Source organism: Misgurnus anguillicaudatus, chromosome 11 (assembly GCF_027580225.2).
Source record: "Misgurnus anguillicaudatus chromosome 11, ASM2758022v2, whole genome shotgun sequence".
In the NCBI taxonomy this organism is placed as follows: domain Eukaryota; kingdom Metazoa; phylum Chordata; class Actinopteri; order Cypriniformes; family Cobitidae; genus Misgurnus; species Misgurnus anguillicaudatus.
The window spans coordinates 26,635,542-26,654,107 of NC_073347.2; the positions used below are offsets into that span (position 1 = coordinate 26,635,542).

The following is an 18,566-nucleotide window of genomic DNA, read 5'->3' on the forward strand; positions in this document are numbered from 1 at the left end:
CCTATTGACTTCCATTAAAACAACATTTTTTGATTGCAAAGCCATGACACCTTATTATCACGCATTCTTGATTTTGTCATTTTTACTGTTGATCAACATGTGGCACCATTAACCCTTTAGTAGGCCTGTGCAAAAAAACAGAGCTTAATTTCTGGCTTGTACATTGAGTTATATGAAAAAAGTCAACGGGGCAAAAAAAGTCACAAACACACTAAATAGGCCCTGTCACAAATGGCACACTCCGGACTTGTGGTCCTCCTCAGAGTCCACACTTTGATGACATCACGTAGTCCAGACTTTAGGGACCCTTGATGTGAGTCCACGTGGGTGCACCGGAGTCGTATTTTGGGACAGACTTGATCAAGCATCACGCCGAGTCTGGGAGGAGGAGTTGCCCGTCAGTGTGAACTCCTCCCTTCCGTCGTCAGATTGGTCCGATTGCTCTTTCGCAAGGTCTTCTGGGTTGGTAAAGTGCGCGAAGCCTGCTGCAGGGCGGGCTTCGCCGGAGACCACATCAAGGGGGCAAAGGAGGCGCTGATGAGCACACTTCAAAGCCTAAAAATGCCAGATGGGACACCCTACGGACTCGTAGACTAAGCGAGAACGTGCAATTTAAGGCCACGAGACCGAAAGTCCACATGAAGTGCGCCATTTGGGACCGGGCCTTAGGTGGCACTTTTACGCCCGTGTAAAATTGATTCCAATGGCTTATTTTCAAATAAGCCAGCAGCTAGCATTTTTTCCCGCGTTGAAAACCAATGCTTGGCGTTTTTTCCGCGCTTGGCGCTGAGCGTCGAGAGTTGAAAGAGATTCAAATTTAAGTGAAAAGCTCCACTCATCAATGTCAGTTCTCACATGGCCATCCAATCACAATGAAGGATGCGCGGGACATTACCACAGCAACCAACCGGCTCACAGCTCAAGTATCAGAGCTACCAAAGCGCTCGGCTGAAAAACAGCTGGCATTCAGCGTCCTCAAGGTGTTTTCAGATGCGTTTAAAAGTTTTGGTCCAGCCCCTTAGGAAGAAAAATATAAAATCTGATGCTGCCCAAAAACTAAAAATGCATCAAAGCCAATGTATTTAGTAATCTTTGTCATGCCCAAGACTGTGAAAAGGGTAAAGAATCCAAGCCACAATCACTTTTTATATTGAAAATCGGTCATTTTGTGTATTTTTTCCCCCAAATCGGTGACCAGAGGCGCACCTTGTCAACAGGCAAGGCAGGAAACTGCTTGGAGCCCCGAGCCACTAGAGGGCCCCCAAGTTTGTTTCTCGGATGGCCAGCTACACCCAGTAGATGAAAATAGATACTCAACATGACTGCATATCAAAATTCCGATTGGATGGAATGTTGATTGACATGGCTTAGCCCAGTCAAAATCCAACCCATGTGGATAACTTGCCAGTTTCGAAAATGAACGTAGCGAATGGGTGACGGTGTATCGTTCAGTAGTGCTGTCGCAGTTGATCCGTACGGATCACGACCCATGGTTCGGCTCGCATGTGATTCCCAGTGAAGGATCCTACCTTAGATCCTCACGTGCAGAATGTGTTTATTATTGTGTTTTTTATGTTTTATCATTTATTTACATAATCATCATAATCATTTTATAATCATTAGTTATTATCCATTTAATTATTGTTTGATTATTTAATATTATTTTATCATTATCAATTTATTATTATCATTTTTATTATTACATTTTTGTTTATTAATTCATTTATTCATTATTCATTTATTCATTCATTATTATATTTCTGTATTTTATTATATCATTCATTAATTCATTGTATTTCTATATTTTATATGTCTCTTGGTGGTTCAGTTTCACATTTGGGAAGTTTCATAGAGCTGTTCTGTCTGTGTGTAAACAAGATAGATAAAGAGAATGTTTATGGAAGCCCAAGGTCTAAGGGATGATGCAGCTGAGCAAATTTGGATATAACAAGGTGCATGCTGTATTCCTGGGTAGACGGGGGTAGACGAGGTGGACGAGGTTTGAACATTGAGGCATATGCAACTGAAACTAACTGTCCATCAATAAAACTCTGTTCTATTTTATCATCTAAAACCTCCGTCTCACGACTCTGTTTACGCCTCTGTTTATGCTCTCTTCTAGCAACAATTGATCAGCCTTGTATCTGACAGATACTTTAACAAAGTAAACTTATATTTTCTGACATGATCTGGTGTCCGGGGCTGGATCGTTATATTTTTTCTGTGGTGTGGAGACCAGATCTAACAGTTTTGGCGTAGTCGGCAGGATAGAATAACATTTTGTTGTCTCTATCCGAACGGGGAGTCGGGATTTTGTCTCGCACATCCAGATGTAAATGTTTCCAGACCACTGGCTTCTGACTCCAAGCCGCGAGTGACGATGGGAGTTAACCTCGGCTGGTCCGGTGTCCTCTCTCCTGACTCATCCACTTAAGCAAAAGCAAAAGTGAGTGTGTTCTGTTCTGACATTTTGGAAAATTCAGTACGTACTGTGTTGGTAGCTTGTCTACTGGTCAGATTATATTACTTTGATAATGGAGCAGTCAGAGACTGAAATCAATCAATCTAGATGATATAATTAAAAAGCTAAAACAACAGCTGAAAGAGCACTTTAAGATCAAACAAGAGGAAAAAGAAAAATTCAGTTGCTAAATATAACATCAAATATAATATAACATCAAAAGTGTGTTGGGCGGTCTTTATGTTCCCAAGATAAAGGTAAAAATAAAGACATATTAAAGACGTATCTAAAGAGTTAAAAAAACATGTGTAAAAAAAAAAAAAGAGAACCCGAGAATCGAAGCGTATCCCTTGGATTTTTGTCACTTTGTCTAAATGTAGAAATTGAAAAGTGAAAATGTAAAATCAAGACAAACATAACAGAGATAAAAGAAGTTATGGAGGGAATGCTGAAGGGGTTATAAGATAGATAGGCAAAAGTTAAAAGCTCAGTTGAAAATAAACTAAAATCTAAAATGGCTTATGTTTAAGTTACAACTCTTTGCTGATCAAAAGCAAGTTACGTCGGTTTTACCAGATTATAAATGCATGCGACACTGGTAGTGACATCGATACAACAACCAGTTTCAGATTTTAACACAGACAATGAAGTTTGTAAAAAGGGTAAATCATGTCCTTTGTGAGTTCAGATGAGTATTGTATTTTGGTTTTGCTACTTCTATGCTGTGCTTGGCAATGAAGATCTGCCTTTGCAAATGCCAGTTATACCATGATATATATGATATATGACGTTTAATTGTACAATGTTTAAGGAAGTTGCTTTTCAAAATTTGCCATGTATAAACATAACAGTTAAGGGACAGGATTATAAGTTTGTGTTTAATTCTTCCAAATTAGTGTTAAGATGACAGCTGCTATCAACTGTCTGATAAAAGACTATTTCATTAAGCTCCACAAGAGCGTACACAACCACAGATTATTTTTCAACAATTTTGATGGATAAAAATAAAGGGTACAGTGTTTCAACTCTCATTTTGTTAACTAAATAAAATATGCTCAGTAAATTTATGTTCAGATACGAATGGTGTGTGTGAAAGACAGTGTGCTGTTTTTCATAGAGTTGAGGGCTCAAAATAAGTTTATGATGGTCAAAGAAAGTAGGGAATGTAATATCCATGATCAGTTTTAAAAGTTTGGAAGCTCTGAAAGATATTTATTTTCTTTATTGGTCAGAGATGGGTTCAGCATAGTTTCAGTCAATCTGCCATGAGCAGACAGAAAAAGTTTGAAGAAGTTCTTGGTGAAACTTTGAGTAGTGAACGTTTAACTGACGATAGAGCTAAAAGAGATGTTTGGATAAACCTTTAGGTTTGGTTTGATGTAGGAAGGAACAACAGTAAGTAGTTTGGAATGAATTTGCAAGTTGTAAATGAAGGATAAATGAAAGTGTTGAAAATCACTAAACGTTTGTGTGAGCAAAGGAGGGGGTTTGAGAGGCACTGTATCTGTTCTTCCAGCAATTGCTGAAGCAAAAACAACGATAAGCTTTTCTCATCTCTTCTCTTGTTAAAGCTTTGAGAGAGAGTGCTTATGTGTAGCCTACTCTATATGTTAGGGTCCATATTTTAAATACATATTTTATTTTCTCATTGATAAGAAGCAGAGATAACAATCTTTCCATCTGATTTTCTTACAGAAGTTTATTTAACATCAGAAACGAAACTATTCATGTTACAGAAACAATAGGAGCAAGTTTGACATTTTTCAGGGACACTCGGTGGTATGGCCTAGGCAGCAGCTTTGCTGTGTGGTACGCAGCTGTGAATTCTGTGTACGTCATGATGGCCAATCGAGATAACTTGAGTTTTATTTTGATGTTTCTCTGTGTTAAGTTTTTTTTTGGTTTAAGTATAATTTAAGTTTAATCACCTGTCGAGAATAGGGGAAATGAGATGTGTGAGTGAGTGTCACGTGTCATTTATGTTGCTTAACCCTTTTCCAACAAGCATATTTTAAACAGGGGTTCGTAACATAAATGTGAACTCATCCATGATGTTTAGATCTTCCTCTCATTTTTCAGTTTGTCCCACATGTAGTCACTGTTGCAGTTTAGTAAGTGACATTATTCAGGCGTTTGTGTTTGGATGTGTTGATTAATTTGAAATTCAGATTAATTTCAGAAATTGAAATGTAATATGGCAGTTATGGATCATGGAGACTCACAGTTGATTATAGAGTACAGGTAGCTAAGCAAACCAATACATTGATAAGACAAGACCTCTTGTGTCTGACTCATTAACAATTTTAAGCTTGATTAAACCGGAACACAAATGGTTTACAGTGCTTGATATGACTAATGGATTTTGGTCTGTACCAATTGTAAAAGAAATTCCATCATTATTTGCTTTTACAATTTAAGGTCAACCTGACATCAGCAGTCTTTGCAAAACATTTAAGACTTTTAAGATATCTAAGACATCAAAGACATTTGAAAGATTTTGATTTAACATCAGTCATCATTTAATATATTGATGATATGTTGATTTGTTCAGAAAACAAAAACTGAACATGAGAGAGACGTCAGGCTGTTTGATTTCTTGTACAATAAAGAAGTAACAGAAGTAATCTTTGACCCAAATTCAAAGTGTATCGCAGGGTAAAAGACAAAAAACACCTAGTCGCTGTGAGGCAATAAAAAAAATCTATTAACAACTATTAAAGAGCTGAGGTTTTTTTTGGGTTTATGTAATTACAGTCGTAATTAGTTTAAAGGGTATGCAGAAAAATCACAACCCTTAAACAATTTGTTAAAAGGTAATTCAAAGGCCCAAGACTCAGTTAACTGGACTTCAGTAGCTAACGCTAACATAGCTTTTGAGGGATTGAAAGAAGCCTTATGCGAAGTTCCTGCACTTGGCATGATTGATCACAGAAAGTCTTTTACATTGTATGTTAATGAACAAAGGGGTTATATGACATCTGTTTTAATACAAGAAGATCGAAATAAGTCTGTACAGTATGGGTATTATTCACAACAACTTGACTTTGTTTTACAAAGCTGGGGCCTTGTTTACGAGCGATTCAGGCAGTGTATTTGGCCTTGCTTGGTCAAAAAGATAATCATTATCTGCCATATTCTGTTTATGCTTTATTATCTTTAGGGAGAGCTGCTCGTATGACATTGAATAAGGCACACCATCAAATCCAGCTAAATTACTTGGTCCATCTGAAGCAATTCCAACCAGCCATGACTGTGACTGTATAGATATTATACAAACATTAAGTGTTCTTAGACAATTTGCCACTTAAAAATTCCAATTTGATTGTTACAATGATGTGTATCTTTTGTGGACAAAAGGGAAATGAAAGGCAAAATCACAAAAACATGTGAATTGGCTAGTAACAAAAAACCTAACATTTATAGTTAATATTTTGTTATGCCTGTGGAGCTGTGCATATCTCTCGAGCAGGTTGGCAGCAGAGAGGTTTCCTGAGATGTCCCGGGAACAGGTTGCGGTAAAAGCCCACCTGAAGGGAGATTCTAGTGAGATTAAAGGGAATACCTTGCTGACCAGGCAGCTACGGTTGCCAGCCGCATGAACGGCAGAGGAACTCTTACTGCTCAAATGTGTCATCTATGGTGACAAACAGCTCACAGACATAGCTGAGAAGATGATTTTCAAATTCAATGCTCCAGAAGGGAGAAATGAGAATGATTTGAAAATAGTTGCAAATTGGCAAATGACAATATTTGGGAATTTTAACACCAATTTGTAAATCCAAAAGTCTTTTCCTTATTTGGTCACACAGATACACAGTGTCGGACGCTTAGGCGTTTTTCAAATGTGTTCACATTTTAAGGCAAATTGGTGGGCGAGGGGTTTTAGGAAACATGCAAAAGAAATTGTTTGCGGATGCGTAACTTGTCAAAACCACAATTCGGCACCCAAATTCTATCAGTTGTAAGCAGAACACCTCAGGGCTGTTTGGTGAATTGCAGAGTGACTTTATAACCTTACCTAAATGCAAGGGTTATCAAGATATTACGATTATAACTGATAATTTTCTCGTTTGGTGTAAAGGTTTTTTCACAAAGAAAGGCTTTGCTGCCTTTATGGCTAATATGCTGGTTCGAAACATCATTCCAGATGAAATGAAACATTATTGATTCTGATCAGGGTATTGGTCAGGTATGTCAGGAAGTCTGTAGGCTTTTGGAGATTCAATGGCATAGCTGCCATGAACTTCAGACCTTGCAGAAGTAAACTTACATTTAATATCAGATTCTCTTTTTACATTTTGTATGGCTTTGACTGAAGTGGTACAAAAAAAGCAAAATTAGGTTCAGGATGCTGTAAAAATTATGGACAACATAATATTGTGCCAGGGCAAATAATTTATAAAATTTTACAACACTCAGGTCTAAAACCAAGATGGGATGATCCTTATGCGGTCCTACTAGGTACCCCTTCAGCGATAAAATTCAGCGAATAAAATTAAACAATAAAACTCAGCAGTGAAGTTGCTAGGTAAACCTAGATGCAAAATTAGCTTATACTCCCCAAATCTTAGACAGACGAAATGCTGTGGGATGGAGTAGTGCATGAGAAGAACCTCGTTTTTTTTTAGGACGCGGGGGCCACCCTCATGTTGAAGATAGGGGGGTGGGGGGCAAATGTTTAGCTCCTCCAGAACCAGCCTAGTCGTCTGAGGGTGTCTATAGCTTCTATGGGAGTCAAAGCTAGTTATTTACTAGCAATAGTCAAAACTAGTTGTTTCCTAGCAATAGTCAAAACAAGATATTTCCTAACAAATCTGTTTATACAAAGTTGTTTTTTGGCCATGGAGCTCTCTTGTTTTCCTCTCTTTTGTTTTATGTTTTCGCAGAGATATATGTCGGCGGCCTTCAAGAAATTCGCTGAAAAATAAAGCCTTATCATGTTTACGAGTCTACTTGGTGCCAACCTCCAGCAGACAGCAGTTGGAACTCCGCTGTATTTCGAGATTCTGCCGGAAGGACAGACTGGCGAGACTTCGTGGATTCCGGTTGATTCCATGAACAGAGACATTCTGAGTTTCAAGAATCACAACTGACATGGTTGCAAGTGTTGTCTTCATGACATGACACAGAGTCAGAGATATATTAGATGTGATGTGTGTTTCACATCTGTTCAGAATGATTCATGGATTCACTCTAACTGTATGCACTCAGTATTTGTATTGGCTATTAATTAACACATGTACTGGGGTTTTGAAATTTAAGCCACTTGGCTGTTATACAAGATTTATCCAGAGTAAAACTAGGTAAATGGGTCATTTTTAATTATGACATTGAAGTGTATGAGCCAAGTTAACACAAAAACAATGTTTTTGCTGTGTTGATTTCTGATCACGATTCAGATCCAATATTCCATCCATGATAAGAAATCACAGTAATCTTAATTCGGCAGTAACTCTAGCTCATACATACGCTAAAATGCGTAATATTTCCAATTGTTGGGTATGTTAATCTTTTCTTCAACAATCGACATCTGTATGTACGTCCATTACCGCTGTCGGATTTGATCTCCATCATTGAACAAAGTAACATGGGTAACATTTGTAAAATTTTAATTGATTTGATAATCGACGCTTCTATTCCATCTTTGAACACTCCAAGTAGTGATCCAGTTGATGGTTTACACAGTTGATGGTTTTGGTATCAATGTTGCAACCTTACCAGACAATTTGTTTATCTTACTATGCCCTATTGCTGGGAAGAGATGCTGAAAATGGCTGAAATTGTTAAAGTTGGAAATGGCCATAGCATAGGCATTTAGGGATGGTAAAGAGTATATTTTCATGATTTTTTGGGGGATTCTAATTGTACCAAATCACAAGGTGAAGTTGGTGTCAAGTGTATGATTATTGAACCACTGATAATGTTAAATCCTTACAGATGTGTTTTTAAGGTTGTCGATTATTCATGGAAAAGCAGTCTGCTGTTCACAAGCAGTGTCTGCTGTTCACAAGCAGTGTTTGCCACTACAAAAAGTTATCTTATCGAAGTAATACCTAGTATTTGCCTGCGTACAACAGTACTGAATCAAACCATCTATTTGCTATAAATGTAAAATTTAAAGGGAATTCTTTCTGATATTGAAGGAAACGGGGTAAACATTACAAACTAGAAATGTGTTTTTCAGTTTCCAGATGTGACAAAGCTCTTCTGATAATGACAAATGAAACACTAATTGCTTTTAATGGTACACACTTCGTTTGTGGTAACAAAACTTATCCATTACTTTCTAAGGGCTGAGAGGTAACCTGTTATTTGTACCTTTATCAGCGATGTGAGTAGTGTCAGAGGATTATGTGAAGCAGCACTTAATCATGAAACATACGTTCGATTTCTGATACTGAGAAATGTTTAGGAAGACTTATTCCATTCTGAGAAGTAACTGATTTATAAAACGAAGTACACGCATTAAATGAAGCATTCGAAGCTACAGCGAACGTCACTCTCATTTCTATTGCTAATATTTCGGACGAAATAAATGCAATTAGAAAAGTGTTTTTGCAAAATCAAATGTCGCTTGACATGCTGTTGGCTTCTCAGGGGAGCACATGTAATTGTAATTGCGGCCGAACGTTGTCTATACATTCCAGACGATTCTGGGAAAGTGGTTCATAGTCTGGCTAAAGTTTTACACAAACAAATAACTAAGCTAAACCATGGTCTTTTCTCATCTGATTGGTTTACATCAATATTAGAACCACTTTGGAATCATTTAAAAACCACCTTTGGTAGTCGCAATTTCAAAAGTGTTTGTCATCTTGCTCTTGTGCATAAGAGTCATAAAAGTGTTGATTTGTCTTATTAGATACTTGACTGTGACAGGCCCATCAAGGCCATTATTCAGTATAAGACATACTCCCCCAACCGACGCTGGTACGCGGAAACACAGAAATGACCTGTTCTTTTAAGAGCATGTAGAAGGGAAAAGTAAGGACTGGCCATCCAAGCTTTTTAAAGCTGTGTTTTGATAAAGATTATGAAAGTTTGCTTGCTATAATCATTTAATTTTGTCTTATATGATTAAGAGGGGGGAGTGAAGGATCCTACCTTAGATCCTCACGTGCAGAATGTGTTTATTATTGTGTTTTTTATGTTTTATCATTTATTTACATAATCATCATAATCATTTTATAATCATTAGTTATTATCCATTTAATTATTGTTTGATTATTTAATATTATTTTATCATTATCAATTTATTATTATCATTTTTATTATTACATTTTTGTTTATTAATTCATTTATTCATTATTCATTTATTCATTCATTATTATATTTCTGTATTTTATTATATCATTCATTAATTCATTGTATTTCTATATTTTATATGTCTCTTGGTGGTTCAGTTTCACATTTGAGAAGTTTCATAGAGCTGTTCTGTCTGTGTGTAAACAAGATAGATAAAGAGAATGTTTATGAAAGCCCAAGGTCTAAGGGATGATGCAGCTGAGCAATTTGGATATAACAAGGTGCATGCTGTATTCCTGGGTAGACGGGGGTAGACGGGGTGGACGAGGTTTGAACATTGAGGCATATGCAACTGAAACTAACTGTCCATCAATAAAACTCTGTTCTATTTTATCATCTAAAACCTCCGTCTCACGACTCTGTTTACGCCTCTGTTTATGCTCTCTTCTAGCAACAATTGATCAGCCTTGTATCTGACAGATACTTTAACAAAGTAAACGTATATTTTCTGACGTGATCTGGTGTCCGGGGCTGGATCGTTATATTTTTTCTGTGGTGTGGAGACCAGATCTAACACCAGATTAATACGCAAATTTAAATAGGAAAGGGTTATCATTTGCACGTGTTTCAAAGGCTTGCAAATGCTAACACTCAAGTGATTTAAAACAATGTAACCACAAAAAGGCGCTAAAGTGAGCAGCTTTCTGTATGCACATGTAGTTTAATGTGTCCGGTCCAGCTCCGGTCAGGCACTTGCCCAAGTGTAAATCTTTTGTGCCCCGGAGTAAATCTCAATTTTAAATTTTATCAGTTAACTATTGCAATCCTTTACAAAGACAATCGCGGCAAAAACGGATCTATGTTTTTTTACGCTTTTAAAAGCGACAAAGCAGTCGCAATCACGCGTGCACGCACGTATTCATGTCCGCGCGCGTCTTTGCGCCACAACCGCAATCAAAAGACACCACGCGAGTGAGTTAGCTTATGAAAACATGACGAGACTAAATGAAGTTTCTAAATAACAATGCTAATCTGATTTTGACTCGATCACTATTGGCTTCTAAAGATGTACATCAGAAATGTTTTGTGCAAAGCAGGGAAAGGGAAGAAGAACGGAGAGATGATGAGATTAAGGGAGGTAAGACAAACTACTACATCCTCACCCTGTCAGGTCTCAAACATTATCAAACAAATCTCAGGAAAACCTCTTGTCAAGTCTATAGAATTGCATTGTTGCCCAATATCACGCAAATACGTGACTATTTCACGTATGGACCAACGTGAAAATGTCACGTTTCGCCGTGTTTGAAAGTGAGCATGTCACGTTTTCTGTTTGTGTCATTTTCACGTTTTGGTTACTCAACTTTTTTGTCCTAATTTTTTACCATTGTCGCTTCGGTTTAGGGTTAGATTTACATAAAATGACATCCTTACCTAAACAAACTCTAACCCCAACTTCAGGTGACAATTGGTTAAAGTTTAGAAGATATAAAAGAATAAGTCTTGTATCTTTTTTTTTATAAACCAATACTTAAAGTGACATATAACACAAGCACCAAATCTAACCCTAAACCGAAGAGAAAATGGTTTGAAAATAGGACAAAAAAGTTGAGTAACCAAAACGTGAAAATGACACAAACAGAAAACGTGACATGCTCACGTTCAAACGCGGCAAAACCGTGACATTTTCACGTTGGTCCATACGTGAAATAGTCACGTATTTGCGTGATATAGGGTTGTTGCAACGCTGAGAAAATCAACAGATGTAACTTATGTGTTATACTGTTCTGTATTTTCAGATATGAAATTAATATTTAGTTTACTAATATTTAACTCTAGGACACTAACTTACATAACAGTTAGCAGTAACTATGACTAAGAATATTTAGTATAGCTTCATAAAATGACTGGTTTCTTAAAATATTCTTGTAAAAATATTCTTGTAAAAATAAGTTATGAATCATTGCTATCATTGTATAATGTAGAAAAAATTTCTCTGCTGTCAATATTATTTCCAAACACATTATGCTATTTATGCATCCAAACATGTTAATAATGTTGGGTATGATGATGGTGATTACACTTGTATATATGTATCTTTCGCAGTAACTGTTGCACTGTAGAATAGTGGGTTAAGCAAAGGACATTGTATAGAAGTTTTGCAGACTTCTTGCACACAGGGAATTTTCTGCTTGGGGCCCCCATAGACCCTAGAATCGCCTCTGTCGGTGACATCACTCACTTGGGAAATAAAAAAAAATATTTTTTAAACATTTGGTTAGTTAGTTTGATCAGTACTAAGGGCGATTAACAGATTTATGAAAAAAAAAACATCTGATACATTTTTATAGCTGTTTAATTTAGTGGCTTTTTTGTACAGGAACAACCCAAAAGGGTAGTGAATTTGAACAACCCACAAGGGTTTTAGATATCAAGAAAAAAACTAAGACATTTCTTTACAATGCAATTGTAGTATTTTTAATCTATTTTACATCCATTTAACTAGTCCATTTCACATGCACAAAGTCTTCATATCAATCTACTGGCAAAACAGCAACTTCCAAAACGTGAAGAATAGTTTTAATTATATCTTTGTCGTTTTATTCAGCGCAAGCATGCATTTCTATGTAAATTAGGTTAATTATAGATCGCACCGTATTCTATAAAAGTCAGCATTGTTTGCACGGGGCAATTATCTCTGCAGGCAGTAAATGGAATTTCATTATAAAGCGATGTTTCTGCACATTTTCTATTGATCATGGCATCAGTTCTTCATCAAGTGATGGAGAAGAGCATTTTAATCACACACATATTAAACTCCAGTGCACTTTTATACGTTGAGGAGCCAATTCAGATGCTTAGATCTCAGTGATAGAGCTGCATCCTTCGCAAGCTAACCCTGAGAGCGAGAAATGGGCTGTGTAAATTGAGCTTAGCACAGATTTGCTTTACGCCCTCTGAAATGACTCCGCATCATTGAAGTGCCTTAAAAACAGCGCTATAGGAACAGAGAATGCTGTTAGAGGAAGGATTCATGTGGTTTGGTACAATTTAGACATACTGGGTCAAAGGACACAGCCATTACTGATTATTTCAAGCAATACTTCTGATAGAGAGCACTAAGCATTGCTTTTTTCGCTTTTTTCTAAACTTAAGTCAAAATCAAAAGTGAAATGGTGATTTCAAATTGAAGTTTTTCAGTATGAAATCTAAAAGAGATAACGACAGAGCAAATGTGGCAAAAAAAGATAACATTTCAGGTTAAATGCCACTACGTTGTCAATAACACTGAAAAAAAAGATTCATTCAATTTACTCAATTTTTTAAGGTAAGTAGTCGCAATCAATTTATTTAAGCTACTTTTTTTTAAATTAGAAAAACAAAACAAAACAAAAAAAACTTTTGTTTAAATGTAGCTTAAATAAATTGATTGCAACCACTTACCTTAAAAAAATTTAGTAAATTGAATGAATATTTTTATTTCAGTGAATGTGCTGGAACACCTATTGAAGAAAAGATGTTTTTAACACATTTTGCTTTAAAGGCGCTCTAAGCGAATCTGTGTAACGTTACTTTTTGTTGATGTTTGAACTGTTTTAAAACAAACGGAGCGTAGCTAACTCCTCCCCTCCCTCTCCCTTGTGCTTTCATGAACGCACCCCACCCCCAAATCCTTCTTGTCATTTATTGGCTGGAACAATTTGTTATGTTTCGTGATGGAAGTTTTCGCCACTGTGTTTTGCAGTTTGTGGAGCCTGTGCTGTCTACAGAGATCGCGTTTTTTTACAGTTTGATCAGCGGTCAGGCAGCAAGCAGATAGTGAGGAGATGTTTGCTGTATGTAACAAAAAATGTTTTATTGTCTAAAACGCTTGAATTCACTTAGAGCACCTTTAAGGTTCACTCCAAATGTATACAACAGCTCATTGTGTCACCCAGTTTCAGACTAAAAAGACTACAGTAAATAAACTGCAATCAGTAGCTCTATACAAATAAATGAAAAAGGGAAACTGTTCAATAAAAAAGTGAGAAATTTAATTTGGCCTTTTCAAAGTTAATGAAGATTAGCCTTCATGTTTTCTGTCAACCGCAGCTGTCATAAACCAGGGGTTCTCAAAGTGTGGTCTGGGGACCCCTAAAGGTCCTCAATGCCAGGGGGTCCATGAAATGATTTGAAGAGTTTTGTTCCAAAACACGATAAATGCCTTAAAAAAAGTTATCGCCAAAATCAGTATTGTATGTGGTCAGTATTAAAAAGTAAATTCTTAATTTTTCGCAAAATCCAATAACCGTCATGTTATTCTGTCATCTTTTTTCCCCTTTTTCCCTATAAACACCTGTCTTCCTTCTCCGCAGAATACAATAAATACCCTTAACCAATCACAGTGCACCATTTCACGCATTGTAAAACAACCATGGTGGCGCTTTGAATACACATGGGATCCTAGTTTTCCTCATCTACTTTATACTTCATGATCAACAAACAAACAAAAACAAAATAATACTTTGATGCTATTGATAAATCTGTGCCGGGAAAGAAACGTAAGCCATCAAAATCGAATAATTTACACGAGAGGCACTCGGGAGACGCAAAAATGCCGGCCGTTGCTTGTTCTCAAACGACAGCATCAAGCTTCTGTCATGCTAACACATTGACCCCAGGGGATCTTTTAAATTTTTTCCATTATTTTACTCGAAGTCAACGAAAATTGATCATGAACAAAACATTTTACAGCTAATCGGTGTCAAAAATGTTCAGCGACCACGTCCCAAGGATGACAGCAGCAATGACAATGTTCTTAATATGACAAAGTAAGTGTTTGGATAAATGACATTAATGTTTATTTTTTTTAATCAGTGTATACCACTAGTCAACTAAATGAATATAACATGGCAAAGATGAATGTACATATGAATAAATCCATTTTGACAAATATTGGTAAAAACGTGTTTTCTATACCAAGAAAGTGACAAGATGAAAACAATTATTTTCTGTGACAAACTTTCACATAGCATCTTTAGGTTATAAAAACATAAAAAATTCAAATCCATAAGTTGATTTTCAAAGATTTATTATAAAAACTGATTTTTTTCCACAAAATGCAATAAATCCATGACAAGTTTTTATTCAAAATGCTATAAATCTATTGAATCAATAGCCTATATAAATGTGCATTCATCTTTGCCATGTTATATTCATTTAGTTGACTAGTTGTACACACTAATTAAAAATATAAACATTAATGTTATTAATCAAAACACTTACTTTGTCATATTAAGAACCCTGTCATTGCGGTTATACTTGACGTCGTCGCTTAACGTCTTTCACAGCGATCAGCTGTCAAATGTTTTGGTCCCGCTCGATTTTCGTTGACTTTGAGTAAAATAATGGACAGTTTTTCATAAGATCCCCTGGGGTCAATGTGTTAGCATGAGAAGCTTGATGCTGTCGGGAGAACAAGCACCCGTCTCCCGAGTGCCTCTCAGGGAAATTATTAGATGTTGATGGCTTACGTTTCTTTCCCATCACAGAAAACCATCACAGGTTTATCAATGCAATTAAAGTATTATTTTGTTTTGTTTGTTGATCACGAAGTACAAAGTAGATGAGGAAAACTAGGACTCCGTGTACTCAGCGCGCCGCCATTGTTTGTTTACATTGCGTGAATGGTGCACTGTAGGATTTATTGTGTTCTGTAAAAAAGGGGGAGTGGTGTTTATTGCATTTTGGGAAAAAAGGGAGAAAAGATGACAGAATAACACGCCGGATATTGGATTTTGCGTAAAATTATGAATTTACTTTTAACTACTGACCTGATATAATACTGATTTTGGCAGTAACTCATTTTTTTCAAAAATGGCGTTTATCGCGTTTTGGAACCAAACTCTTCATATATATATTGATTCCATAGATTTATAGCATTTTGGAAAAAAAACTTTTCATAGATTTATTGCATTTTGCTATAAAAAAATCTGTTTTTATAATAAATCTTTGAAAATCAAATTATGGATTTACATTTTTAATGTTATTATAACCTAAAGATGCTATGTGAAAGTTTGTAACAGAAAATAGGGGTTTTCATCTTGTCATGTTCTTGGTACGCAAACACACAAAAAATCTGAGAACCCCTAATATAGACAGTTTCATCGGACGCACGCGAGTTGCCATGGTTATGCGCATGGCTCGAATTTAACTTACAGTCTGTGTTTGTTTATCGGTCTGGCTAATGGCTAAACTGACCTCCAGTGCCGGGCAGTAGCTTCACTACAAGTAGCGAAGCTAGTAGTTTAACTACATTTTTCAGTAGCTTGGCGGTAGCTTAGCTGCTTTCTAAATCAAATAGCTTTTTAGTAGCTAAGCTCTTTTTTTGACCAAGTAGTGTGGTAGCTTCCACACAAGCTACAATTTTCCAAACATTTCTGAAATCGTCCTGAATTTGTGAATAAGCGCGTCATTTTGAATCGTCACGGGGCATTGTTTTCCCGTATTTTTGAGTTGTGCAGCCTTTATTCATACAAAACATTACAACTCGCATCCTGTGAAGACTCGTGCTCTACCTCTGATTGGGTAATGTCACCGCCATCATCAGTTTGATTAGTTGTTTCATACAGTCAGGGTCAGGTCGGGTCCAATCAGGGTGAAAGGGAGGGCTGGTCTCGTTACTGTGTCTGGAGTTGATTTTAAATGATGGTAGAGGTAGCTCCAGATCCGCGTACACCTCTGAAAGTTTCTGAGCTGTGTTAAGGTATGCAGGGCAAGGTGTTTTTAAATTAAGGCAGCTCACTCATGCATTTTATTCTGGGAGTAGAATGAGACCTGTCTAGGAAACCGCCCCATAATGTGAAGTACCTAGGTCTACATTATGCTTTAATTGCCTATAATTATCAAAATGCTAAATGGAAACTGAATATTGATTGATTGATTGATTGATTTTATTTTATTTAAGTATTTTATTTTATATAATTATTTAAATAAATAATTACATAATAAAACTGGTTAAAAATAAAAAAGTAGCTTGGATGTAGCAAGCTACTATTGATGTAGCTTAGCTTGTTACATTTCCCAGGGGGGTAGCTTCAGTGTAGTGAAGCTTCATTTAATGTGAAGGAACTGGTAGCTTAGCTCACTACATTTTCCAAGTAGCTTGCCCAACACTGCTGACCTCTGAAACAAAAACTTTGTTGAAAATAAAAATGTTTCACTTTCCTAAAGATAAGCAAGCACGGATCACCGCTGTGTGAAGAGAGGTTTGGCATGCAGCCAGACAAGAATTCAAGGATCGGTAGCTAGCTGTAACACATTAATTTTACACATTAACGTTAGCTTAGTGTAGTATTGATACATTTTAGCTATGACTTTAACTAGTAGTAATTGTTATTTATTTTCTTTGTTATCTAACTGTTGTTATTGCAGTTATTCTTTGCAGAAGTCTTCCTGCTGTTAAATTTGGGTCACAAAAGCTGTTTGCTTATGTGTTTGCCGTTGAAACTTTAATTGCCTAAAATGTGCAGAATCAAAAATAGCATGTTATTTTTCTAAGCTGCATAGCATTTATGTAATACCTCAGACCTCAGAGTAAAAACTCATGGCATATATCGCTGTCTGACACGACCAGATTACACAATGTTCTCGAACGCCATTAGATCACTGTTGCCTCCAGGTCATTATTATAATACTGTTGCAAAGGAGTCCAGGGAGAGCGGGCACAGGGAACCACAGTGCTCAATTACAAGAATGTGGGAGACAGGACAGATCGGCTTTCTTCTGTTATCACTGTCTTACTATAATGATAGGAATATTAGATCATAGCCTGTCGCACAGGGCGCTTGGTTTTCTCTCCTCTGTGCCGCATGCTGACGGGTCACGCTGAGAAACATCGCTGCTAGCAGCTCATTGCAGGCACATAAAATGAATAGCTCGACACTTCACATCACACATCAATACAAGCCCTGTGATGAAGGGATAGGAGTGACCCAGTCGAGAAATGAGGTCGAGTGGGTCAAGTTGCTCGGAGAATGATGGCTGGAAGGGAAAAGAAAGAAAGGAAAAAATCACCTGATCTGAGACAAATGGCAAAGGGCACATGTCATGCCCAAGCGTGCCGCACAAGCCCCTTAAAAGTGAAGCCAAAACGTCTCGAACGCCCCCCAGTGACTGGTCCCAGTATAGGTCATAAACTCCGCCTCCCTATGTTATTCAGTGGGACCTACACTTCAATTATCTTTTTTTCCGAAGCTGGTTTCTGTCATGTACTGTAGTTTTTATCATGCTGATGTAAATTCAAATGTTTGTTTTTAAAATAAGTTTGTGTTTAGTAAGCTATTTAATGATATAAAAACGGTGGTGTCCCGTCATGATTGACAGCTGTGATATCGTGTGATATGTGCATTCTGCAAGAGCGAGGGCGGGGTCTTGAATTCGCGACTTTACTTCCTGCTCACTACTGCGCAGGACTGGTCCTGAAATCGCTACTACGCAGACTCAAGACCCAAGATGTCAGCGCCGTATCGGGACACTGGCGGCTTCACTTTTCACCAATGGAAGAGAGCGAACAGGCGTCATCCATCTTTTTTTGCCATCATGCCAATGCAATTATGACATCCTACATATCCAACGCTATCTCACGAGAATTCGTACATATTTTACGTGTTGGCTAATTCGTTAATTCATACGACCACATTCATACGTTTTGGTATGCTTTGCCTTGACCCCTGTGATGTTGGGGTTAGGGGCGGGGTTAGGTTTCGTTGTTGATATTTCATCACAATATTGCACGATTAACTTTGTATGAATTGATACCAATTAGCCAACAATTATTACAAATAAGAAAAAAGTAAAAAAATTCCTCGTCTAAGAAAAC

General features: G+C 37.0%; 1 long non-coding RNA gene across 1 annotated transcript; it reads left to right on the forward strand.

Moving 5' to 3' along the window:
- Window positions 1-1,518: 1,518 nt before the first annotated feature.
- LOC141368815 (uncharacterized) lies at window positions 1,519-10,109 on the forward strand. The gene is made up of 2 exons (XR_012372178.1): window positions 1,519-2,446; window positions 7,348-10,109. It is a non-coding gene; the product is annotated as an uncharacterized lncRNA (long non-coding RNA).
- Window positions 10,110-18,566: the final 8,457 nt, after the last annotated feature.